The sequence below is a fragment of the Coenobita brevimanus genome, chromosome 69, assembly GCF_032717465.1.
Source record: "Coenobita brevimanus isolate Jiangsu-jjx chromosome 69, ASM3271746v2, whole genome shotgun sequence".
Taxonomy (NCBI): domain Eukaryota; kingdom Metazoa; phylum Arthropoda; class Malacostraca; order Decapoda; family Coenobitidae; genus Coenobita; species Coenobita brevimanus.
In genome coordinates this window covers 3,625,001-3,635,839 of record NC_137022.1, presented here as the reverse complement: position 1 = coordinate 3,635,839, position 10,839 = coordinate 3,625,001, and positions in this window count along the sequence as shown.

Sequence of the window (10,839 nt, the reverse complement as noted above, 5' to 3'; positions counted from 1 at the left end):
TGCAAAAGATAACATTTTTGCATTTTCAATTACCTTAGACAATAACATATACAAAAAAATCTAGAAAAGTCAAGCATCCTAATAAATGAAAATTTTCAGAACTTATTTTCTTAATAACGCTACAGTAGTAAATACCGTCACAAAACTGTATTTCACTCTGTGACGTCATGTGTCCTACTGTCTACAGAGCCTAAAAACTGATACTGTACTTTATGTTTTATCTATTTTACGGTGGGGCACCTAAAGGCTGAAATCGTTAAACAATGGAAGAAAGCATCAAGTTTTGTACACATTATCTTTAGGATATAGTAATTGGATTTAGAAGGGGTGCCACGACGTCAGACATTTGGGTGACCTTGAAAATCAAGACCAAGGTCATGATTCTCAGAAACTATTTTTTTTTTATATATCTGATTGCTGTCCATTTACAAAAGCACAAGGTGTATTGAAATAATTAGATTTAGGCCACAAATCTTATATAATACGGTTCCCATGATAATTTGAGAAGGGATACCCCTCATTTTGTAGGTTGAGTCCATTTTATATATATCATCATATCATCATCATCAGCCATTGAGGTCCACTGCAGGACCGCCCTAGCCCTACTGATACAGCCAATGTATCTCTACTCAATGGCTGAGGCTGTCTGGTAGAGACTGTATGTAAGGTGAGAAGTGCTTGTGAGTGTGATTGTAGTGTTGTAGTGGCTTTGGATGTGTGTGTAGTCTGTGAACCAAGTGTAATCGGCCCGCCTTAAGCCAGCTGGGTGCAAGCATACTAGTATGCGACACTGGTTCAACCACAGCACCCCTTATGTCCACCAAAGCGGTCAGTGGCTCGGTGAACGCTCCTCAATATATATATATATATATATATATATATATATATATATATATATAATCATCACTCATTCACCACATTCAGTAGCTTCACATAAATGTATCCAATAGAGTCAATCCGGAAGCTTTCACGTTAAACAAGGGTGCCAAATCCCTGATCATGCACATCTTCTCACAACATTCATATCGTAAGCTTTATCGCTATCTACTGCCTCAAAGACCTCTGAGAAGAATGACAAGTTTGTGAGGCAGGATCGTCTTAGCCTGAATCCGTGCTGACTGTCATTTATAAGTTTAAAATATAAGTGTTCCCTAATTTTATTTACCAAAACTGACCCTAGCAGTTTTCCTACTGTTGATGTAAGGCTTATCGGACGATAATTCAATGCAGATGCTTTATCACTGTTTTTAAAAATGGACACTTCGTTTGCGGTCTTCCACACTTCTGGATTTTTTCCTGAAATTAGAGTCATTAAATAACACTAAAAGTGGCTGACATAATTATTCCTTTGTTTCTTTTATAATTTTTGCAAATATATCGTAACGACCTGGTGATTTTTTAGATTTAACCCGTCACGTCCCGACCGCTTTCACACCTCCGACACCCCCCGGTCCCGACCATTTTTGGATTTTTTTTTTTTTTTTTTGGCTAAAACCTCCGCTTTTGATGAGAAACATCGAAAATTCATAGAGAAATCGCTCACCTGAGGTTTAAAATACTTGATACAGGTAGGAGTACCTCCTTACCTTACAGGGTTTTCTATCAGGCTGGCTGCAAAGAAAACGAGTTCTATGGGAGGATAACTATTCCACACCACTCCTAAACGGTTTATTTATTTATTTGGTACGAATTTATATGTAGTACGAGAGTATATTGGTTTTGAAACGGTAATATAGGCATTATAAGCATTGTTTCACTCACTAACTCATCACCATTCCTGACTTTCTTTTGCCACATTACCTGATCATCATTTCTGACTGTTTCTTCCTCTAATGCTATGTAAACTTTGTCCTCCACATTGTCATCGATTGGGGAATCACTCTGGCCCTGAATGTCTTTATTGGCCAGGTCACTGGTAACAGGTGAATTGCCGAGACAATGGCGTGCAGGGGGGGTGAAGGTTATGCGGTGTAAGGTAATGTCCCTGCTTGGCATCTTGTAGAGGAATAGAGGAAGGTGTCCCGTGTAAACATACGAAAAATCACACATGAAAATTGAAAATTGTGCAAATTAGGGACCTTGCAATTGCAAAACGTACCAGTACGTCAACGGGACTGGCAAATGCAAAATGTTGCAACGTACCCATACGTTGACGGGACGTCTCGGGTTAAACTTATTAATTTCTTTCAATACGTCCTCATTACTAATGGTTATTTACAAAGAATTGTTGTTGTTGTTATTATTATAATTATTATTATTATCCATCCATCTACCCATCCATCATCCAATCTTACATTCCCCCATGAGGAGCGTAGGAACCTCGGGCTAGGCAGTTGGTCCCGACTTTTAAGATGAGAGTGACCAGTCTCACTCATCCCTGAGTGGCATTACATGAGCAATCAACCCCAACCACTCCTTGGATATAAACCTTCAAAGGCTCAATCCGATTGCAGAGCAATAATTACCCACTAAACCACCAGGCGCCATAATTTGGTTATATGGTTACCACCCAGCATAGTAAATGGTTTTCTGGTGTACAGGAAACCATTTGGCTTGTCACTCAGTGTAGAGTCACCCACAGGCTGAAGGAAGAGGAAAGAATGAAGGAAAGAAAGACAGAAGAGGGAGTGTAAAGTCACTCATAGGCAGAAGGACAAGGAAAGAATGAAGGAAAGACAGAAGAGAATGGAAGGAAAGAAGGATGGAGAGCAAAGGGCAGACACCCAAGAGCAGCACTACATCGAGTGAGTGGATGGTTAGCGCCCCCACCTACCACATATTATTATTATTATTATTATTTTTTATTATTATTATTATTATTATTATTCTGTTAGATCCAGACACCCATCATCCACCCACTTAGTGCAGTGGTACCCTGTTTTGGGGGTAGCACTGCACTGAGTGGCAAGCCAAATGATTTCCTGTAAACCAGGATAGCATTTACAACACTGGGTGGTAAACTTATAACCAACCAACACGTGTTCCCTTCGTGACAAGTGGGTCAGCGGAGGGTTAGTGCCCCTCCCCGGAAAACATCTAACTAAAAATACGAACAAAAAGCCTCGGACCAGGACTGACCAAAAGGTGACGACTAAGGACCGAACAAAGGACACAGTGCCCATAGCCACATGGAATGTAAGGGGTGCAAATGATGAGGTGAAAGAGAGATTGTCCAGGTGCTTGAGGGTGCAAAAGTGGATGTATGTGGATTAACTGAAACTAAATAACGAGGTGAGAGTGGAAGAGAATGGGTGAATGGATGGGGTATATGCACGGGAGTAGGTGAGAATGATAGGGTAAAAGAAGGAGTGTGTATTGGTGTGAGTAACAGATGGAAGGAGAGTATAAGAGAATATGGATCAGTTGACTCAAGGATTGCGTGGGTAAGATTGAAAATCGGACTACAAATGTGGGCGATTGTGTGCGTGTATGTGCCAATGCAAGATCGCGCAAGCAGAGTGAGAGAAAAGTTCTGGCCAAATATGGAAGCATGCTGTTACGTGTAGCCGATATACATTGCTTATATTCATATATAATATTCAGAATCTTCAATATTCATTTATTAGTACCATGCTTTGTATTCTGTGAATCAAGTTTATAAATATCAGACTGCAAGAAACAGCCTGGCCCTGCTGTGTGTCTGTTTCTAAGAGCTGTTTCGAACCATCTTCCTGTATCTGCTCACGGGTTCGACCTTAAGTTTCTGTTCTGCCCTTCTAGCTTCATTGAATTCCGCTTCTTGCTTCTCTGAGTTACCCTTCTCGCTTCTTTGAGTCTGTCTATTTAAGCAGGGCTGGGACTCCCTCGAGTTTTCCATCCACCAATGGTCATTGCAGTGGGGATTTAAGTTTTCCATTCCTAATTGTGCCGCTATAGTCTTCACTAATCGTAACGTACCTAATTTGTGCATAACTTTGGATAATCAGGCAGTACATTTTCAAAATTCTGTGAAGTTTTTGGGAAAACATTTTGATCGTCGTTTGAACATCATAATTCATGTTAATAATTTGCTTGCTTGTTGGGATAAATCAGTAAATGTCCTCAAGTACCTAGCGGGTACTACATGGGGTGCCGACAGAAAATCTTTATTAACCCCTACAACGCGGGCTTGTTTACCAATGACTTGCGTGTCCCGCGGGGTTATTTGGGCTCCTACAGACTCTCAAAAAATATTTGCCAAAAATCAGTTATTAGTCCTAGAATATTAAAATTACATATGCTTATGGCACATACCTTCAGCTTTCTCCTGGAATGATTGTTGAGCCTTCGTCGGTTACCGTAGGACTTGTGGAGACCTCTGAAGTAGGGTAACGAAGTCTCCACTTTACACTTCCCGACAACCCGTAATATGATTACCACAGCCAGATACAAACACTATAAACACTATTCTACAATTTTCAAGTAGTTTGGGATCCATACTAAAAAAAAAAAAAATGTGAAAGCAATGGAAAGTACGAGCGCGTCTGATCGTCGCACTTGCGCTAGTTCGCTCTAGGCACTCTGTCATTTATTATTCATAAAACCCCTCACACTTTATATTTCTAATACTATATCACACTTATATATATCTGGAGTCTTTCTCCATAAGTTTCCTTCAGTCGTATTAGTTTATTGTCACTGAAGTCATTCAATTTTTCAGTCAGTAAAATACGTAGAGAGCCACGGATTCACTCTCACTGTTATAACATAAATTATTTGTACTCATATTCTTATATTACTAATTACTTACATTACTATTTACATTTTCTATTCTGTTTTCAATATTTACCCTGCTATTTTACTTACACTATGTTATTCACTGTCACTTTCAGTAAGATAAAACTATAATACACTGTTCAATCATATGAACTGAACATCCATTGCTTTCACCTGCTATTTACACATTATTTACACATTATTTCCAAATAATTCTGCTTCCACACTTGCACTGTTAGAACTGCTTCTGGCTGTGATAATCGAAGAAGCAGGTAACACAGAGGGGAACCTGGCACTCAGCGCACTGCCAAGAGGTGCATTTATGCTCAGGTGTGCGGCGTGTGGTATGCGCACATATCTGACACCTGCGAATCGCAGCCTTCCTTTTCCCTGTGGCAGGCATTAGCTCAAGTCTGTGCCGATCCATATACGCCCTCTGCTCAAGTCGGTCGGGAAGTGTTGCTGGATGGCGCCATGGAGTTGCTGCTTGCACCCTACCATATCTTTCCAGCAGCTGCTGGACACAAGTCCTGGCGAACAACCTCAGGGAGAAGGACTTGGGTGGCTTTACCTTCATCTTGTACAGGATGAAGGCGTTCAGCATCGTCATATCTATGAGATGCAGAAAAACTTTCCTGTACCACCTAGTATTCTTCCTGAGGCAGTCGATCTCACCAGTCATCATGTCGGACTTGTCCACCAGCCGCATGTTGATATTATAGTCCAACACAGCATCAGGTTTCATCACAGGTTCGCCTGTCCTACGGTCGACCTTCCCACTGTCTCTCATCTCCCCCTTATGTACGGTGGTGAGCATGTGCACGACTCTCTTGTCATGCCACCGTGTTGCCAGCATCTTCTCACTTGCGTAGGTGCACGTCTCCTCGCTGCGAGGTTCCCGCCTCTGGAAATTTGGGGAAGTTGGCACGATTACTTTTCACAGTGCCGCAGGAGCCAATGCCGTGCTCAGAAAGGTATTTGGCAAGTTTCGGTGCTGTATAGTAGTTGTCTGTATACAGCACATGATTCCCACCAAAATACTTTTCTAGGAGCACTTTCACTACACAGCCTATGAAGCCAAGGGGGTGAGTTTTATCGAGATCGACAGTGCTGGCTGAATATATGACGAACTCAAGGATGTACCCCGTCTTACAGTCGCACAGTACAAAGAACTTAATTCCAAAGCGATGGCGTTTGCTTAGAATGTACTGAACAAACCGAAGACGTCCTCTGAACAAAACCAAGGATTCATCAATGACAACCTTCTGAAAGGGGTGGAAGAATGACATGAACTTATCCTTCATTCTGCTCAGAATCTCACGGATCTTCCAGAGTGGGTCGGTTTGGGAAGGTACATCATTGTCGGCAAAGTGCAGGTTTCCCATGATGTTCCGGAAGCGATCTCTGGCCATGTACTTATTGAAGGTGGGTGAGGGTAGTAAGGGGTCCATGGACCAGTATTCTTCCAACTCATGCTTCTTGGAGTGTGGCATAAGAAGCATGAGGGCAAAGAACACATACAGCTCCTGCACTCCCAGCATGGACCACTGTTGCATCTTGGCTGCACCTGTACCACTTGCAGCACGTTGTGATTCGTACCTGTTGGTCTCATCACATATGTGCTGCATGACTTCGTCATCTAGGAAGGCCAAAAGGTAGTCGACACACTCAGCATTTTCGTCCATAGTGAAGGCAGGCTGAACTCCTGAGGAGCTCTCATCGAAAACAAGATTTTCGGGGACAAAATCTGACCCTTCCGTCCACGCGAAGGCGTCCAGGATTCCCTGTCGTGGCGGTGTAGGGTGGGTGATGGTGGTGGTGGTGGAGGTTGGCTGTAAGGGAGGCTTATCTCTGTCAAGGTCACTCTCACTGACCCTAGGTTGCCGTACAGCACTAGCAGCCCTTACCCTACTAGCTACACTACTTTTCACTCTCCTAGATCTACCTCTACCTCTACGGCCTGCCTTCACTGTTGATGCTGGTGGTGACTCCGATGACGAAGACTCCGGAGAAAACTCAGCCGACGATGATGACGAGATGAGTAAAGCGGGGCTTGGGGAACGGGGAGGTGAATGCACTCGTGACTCATGGCGGGCTGGGTCACGTGGGGGCATTGTTCTGGGGTTAACACACCACCTTTTCACTCCCTTCCCAAATTCTTGTCCTTCCTGCACTAAAGGCTCCTTTCCCTTGGAGCTAGACACTGATTCACTTGTTGAAGCACTCGTTGTTGCTGTTTCTGGCGCGATAACCTCACCCGGCTCATCACACGATTCACCCGAATCGTCATAGTCACTGTCCATCATTATCATGGACAATTCTGCACGTTCTCGTGCCACTGCAGAGTCACTGAGGCCTTTCCTGCTTGCCTCAACACTTTTCTTTGGAGTAGAGGTTACGGGGCCCTTTGCAATGGGCGCAGAAGCGGCAGGAATGGCGGGGCGCGAGTGCGACATGTTTTCTCTACAGCGGAGGACAAGGAACTAAATGCCGCAGCTTATCTGAGAAGGGAAGGGTTGACAATGACACTTTAGGCTGACTGCTGCTAACTTACAGGCAAATTTTTTATAGGTAGAAAATCTCGGCAATAAATAAAGAAATAGGTAGTTCCAGGTGAATGTAAATGTCAGTTAGGATTCTCCCTTCCTTTGTGATATATATTTTTATTACAGACATCGATTACAAGGCATAAATCAAAGGGGAAATTACCGTGGTAATGTAGCGAATGAATGCACGTGAGGTTTTGTCAGGTGATAAATAGCCAATGTCTGGAGTATAACACTATCACTTACCTGTTTTTTTTTTTTATATATATATTATTTGGTATAAATATAGGGCATAGGGCTTATTTCAATGGATGAAATCCGTGGAAAAATCAGGGGGAAATTTCCGTAGCGCAGCGCGGCGTGGGAGGTGAGAGGAGAGGGTAATGGAGGGCAGGTAGGGAGGGGAGTCACGAAGGGGGTAAAATCGCTAAAATGTCAACAATGGATGGGAGTACAGATGAGATTTGGAGTGCTGACTAGTGTTGGACATTGGCAGTACTGATAGATGATACAAGCCACCACTTGAGAGCCCAGGATAATTCAAAATAATACAGAATCACAAAAGTGATGCCCCGCGGTATGATCCATTGTGGCCGAGCGTCACGAAAGTGACGCCCTGCAGTTAAGGGGTTAATGGTGTATAAGTCCCTTATTCGATCAAAGCTAGACTATGGCGCACAGGTGTATGGCTCGGCATCCGATGCCACGCTGAAAGGATTGGATGTGTTGCAGAATAAATGTTTGCGAATGTGTCTTGGAGCCGTCTGGTGTACACGTGTAGCTCGTATGGAAGTGAAGGCGAATGTGCCTCCCCTCCGTATTCCCTGAGACAACGTGGCTTGGTCCTATGGCCTCAGAACATCAAGGAAAAGTAATATCGGCAATGTGGCCTATACCCCCCTGTGCCAATACCACCACCTTCTGCAGGGGATGCATCGGCCTCTTGCCATTCGCCTCCACTTACTAACTCAGGAGCTTGGTGTGGACCTCAGTGGCTGTGACAAGTTGGTGTTTAAAAATATAGCGCCATGGGAGCCACCCAGCTTTACTGTTGATGTATCATGGCTCCCAGCACCAAAGGCCCAAGCACCGGAAGCAGAGGTCCACCACTTGTTTCGTAACATCATCATTCGTCACTTGGGGTCCCACCATTTGTACACCGACGGCTCCAAGTCAAGTGAATGTGTGGGTGCTAGTGTATGGTCGACTGAATGTGCCCTCAAGTATTGGTTGCCGGCTCATACATCTGTGTTTACCTCCGAATTTTTTGCTATTAACAAAGCCATAGACTATGCTCTAAATTCTCAGCACGACTCATTTGTCATATTTTTAGACTCGAAGTCAGCCCTTCAGGCAATCGCATCTTGTACTACAGACTCGAACGAGATCCAGGGCCGCATCATTAATAAGTTGCATTCATGCAACAAATCATTCACGCTGATCTAGGTGCTTGGTCATTGTCGCATGTACAGCAATGAGCAGGCTGACTTACTTGCAAAGTCGGCTATAGAGCTCAAGGAGACTTGGGATGTTCCTCGTGATCTACAGTCAAGTCTCTCTCTCGGAAAGAAATCAATAAATCTTCTGTGGCAAGCTCAGTGGACCAGACTAAATATTCGAATGTGTAAGCCGTACCTGGGCGACTGGGACACTGCCAACCGTCCCAGTCGCCTGGAATAAAAAGTGTTGGCGTGACTAAGGCTCAATGCCACCATGCTCACGCACATGAAACCTTGTATGGAAAAACGATTCCCACCGCATTGTGACATCGGTGATGCTGTGTTATCAATCAGTCATATCATCCTGCGCTGTCGGCGATTTATTCATGAACATGTTTCACTTATAAATCACTGCAGTGCAGCAGATGTCCCTCTAACCATTTCCACCATCCTGGGTGATGGGGACATTGTTATGACTGATAAATTGATGGCTTTCTTGAGAGAGACCGGACTGATCAGAGTGATGTGACTTTTTTACTGTATGGTTTTGTTTTTTATCAACTGTAATTATGTATATATTGTACTATTAATTAGGATTGACAGTTGACATATTTGAAATAGTTCCTCCTTCCCACTAATGTATTTCTAATATTGATGTCCCCTACATTAAACCCCGTTCCTCACCTGACAGTCACCAGCTGATGAGTGTAAGTGTGCAATATAGAAAGGTACTGGGGCAGTTGTAGTCGATGGTGGTCTGTTGGGTGAGGTCCTTCACTTTCTGTACATTTATGTAAATACCTTCTACCACCTTGTTTAAGTTGTTCTAATTAGGGCCGACAGCTGACGTATATAGAAATGTTCCTGACTCGTCTGGTTCTCTTTCATATATTGATGTCCCCTATATTAGGCTGTGCCTCGACTGACAGTCGCCAGGTGATGAGTGCAGGTATGTAATGTAGAAAGGCATTACATATCTGCAGTCGATGGTGTTCTGTTAGTCAAGGTATTTTTACCATTAGTGTAGGTCTAGCTATTTGCCTCTGTAGGATTTAGTATAGGTTAGCGATTTGTCTGCTAGGTGATTAGTTTTAGGGTCTTTAGATTAAGTATTTATGTTTATGAATAATGTAAGGCCAAAAATAAAAAAATAAAAAAAATATCATAAAAATAAAAATACGAAAAAACAAAACTTATAAAAATTATTATATATATATATGTACGGGTGCACGAAAGTGTGTCTGTATATAAAATACACACATCCGCCGCCGCCGGACCACCCACCCTGCCACCCCCCACCCCGCTGCCGAGCCACAGCCTTACCACCACCCCAGAAGGACACCATGGCAGGCCAGGTCAGTGTGGGAATGACTCAGAACAAGAAGGGCGTCGGGGCGCCCCTACCTAAAGTCCCTCTTCTGCTCAACTGACCCAGCAACAATCATGCAGGAAGAAGAGACGACCCTGCGAGTGGAGCAGCCTTCCCCAGGTTCGGGGTGGGACTGCTCCAGATTCAGTCCCAAACAACACCTCGGTAACGGCCACTGTACGTGTCGGGGAGGGAGCTGCCACTGTACACCCCTCAGTTGTTTTCCCCTGTAGCGCCGCCACAATGGCCACCGTACATGTGGGGGAAGGAATGGCCACTGTACACCTTTCAGCTACAGCCACATCTGGAGACAGCCTCGGAGCGCTAGTTATTGAGCGCGCTCCGACTGGCAAAGGAAGGAGAAGTGGAGCCGCGATAACGGCCACTGTATGTGCCAGGGAAGGAGCGGCCACTGTATGCCCCTCATCCACTTCCTCCTCCTATGGGAGTAACACCATGGTAACGGCCACTGTACGTGCCGGGGAAGGAGCGACCACTGTACGCCCTTCAGTTACTTCCCTTTGGGCAGGCAAAGCCGCGGTAACGGCCACTGTACGTACTGAGGAGGGAGCAGCCACTGTACGCCCCTCATCTGCCTCTTCCTCCTTCGGAAGCAGCACCGCCACAACAGCCACTGTACATGTGGGGTAAGGAGCGGCCACTGTACGCCCTTCAGCTGCTGCCCTTAGGAACTGCGGAACTGCCACAACGGCCATTGTACGTGTGGGGGAAGGAGTGGCCACTGTACGCCCTTCATCCGTGGTTCCTGGGGTTCTCCTGGAGGAGAAGG